General features: G+C 49.6%; 1 protein-coding gene across 1 annotated transcript in view; it reads left to right on the top strand.

The window, feature by feature from the left end:
* Nucleotides 1–1,118, top strand: part of VPS4A (vacuolar protein sorting 4 homolog A) — a 176,001-nt gene that overhangs the window by 161,431 nt on the left and 13,452 nt on the right. The window lies entirely within an intron of this gene.

The following is a 1,118-nucleotide window of genomic DNA, read 5'->3' as shown; positions in this document are numbered from 1 at the left end:
CGCGCGCTACCACGCCCAGCTAATTTTTTGATTTATTGTAGAGATGAGGTCTCGCCTGCCCAGGCGGGTCTCGAACCCGCGGGCTCAGGCAATCCACTCACCTTAGCCTCCCAATAGGCGTGGGATTACAGGCTGAGCCACTGAGCCCAGCTTGATTTTTGATTTATTGTAGAGATGAGGTCTCGCCATGTTGCCCAGGCGGGTCTCGAAACCGCAGGCTCAGGTAATCCACTCACCTCAGCCTCCCAAAGTGCAGGATTACAGGCTGAGCCACCAAGCCTGGCTAGAATAAAATCTTGACATGGCCCCTGCCTACCTCCCCACCATCACGTTAGATTTTGACCTTCTTCTCTGGCTGTATGAACCTTCTTCCAGTTTCTCCACCAGTGGCCTCTTCAGGGCCTTTGCACAGGCTGTGTCATCAGTTGGAATGTGTTTCATCCCTTATCTTTAAACTTCCACTTATCCTTATCTTGGGTAGGTTACCTGTTAGAAGCTCAAGTAGAACGTGGGCCTTCACACATGGGCCTCAACATGCTTATTACCTCCTAAAGAACATCACCCTTCTCTTCAGACTGGACCGAAGGCTCCTCTGAACTGTCTTGATCATTCTTGTATCCCCAGAAACTAGCACAGAGCCCCACACATAGTAGGGCCTTACTGCATGTTGTGTGAACAAATGTGAACAACCAATCTGCTGTGCTGAAGTCCACTTGAGTAAAGGCCCCAGATTTGGATGTTTAAGAAAACCTCTTTTCTAAGGAGCAAAGTAGAAGGGCTGATAGCTCAAAAGTAAAAGCAGCTGGGAATAGCAGCGTTTGTAATCCCAGCTACTGGGAGGCTGAGGCGGGAGGATCACTTGAGCCTAGGAGTTCGGGGAAGCAGTGAGCTATGATCACGCTACTGCACTCCAGTCTGGGTAGCAGAGTGAGACCCTGTCTCTCAAAAAATAAGCAAAACAAAACTGGCTCTAGACACAATCACTGGCATCATACCAGGGACTGAGTCCCAATGTAGAACACACTGTCTCTTTCATTATTACCCTTTTTTTTTTTTTTGAGTCGTAGTCTCACTCTGTCGCACAGGCTGGAGTGCAGCGGCATGCTCACGGCCACCGC

The sequence above is a fragment of the Carlito syrichta genome, unplaced genomic scaffold (genome assembly GCF_000164805.1).
Source record: "Carlito syrichta isolate Samal-C Ts95f unplaced genomic scaffold, Tarsius_syrichta-2.0.1 Scaffold312739, whole genome shotgun sequence".
NCBI classification, from domain to species: domain Eukaryota; kingdom Metazoa; phylum Chordata; class Mammalia; order Primates; family Tarsiidae; genus Carlito; species Carlito syrichta.
The sequence above is the reverse complement of the archived record's forward strand: the minus strand, read 5'-3'. Positions and strand labels throughout refer to the sequence as shown.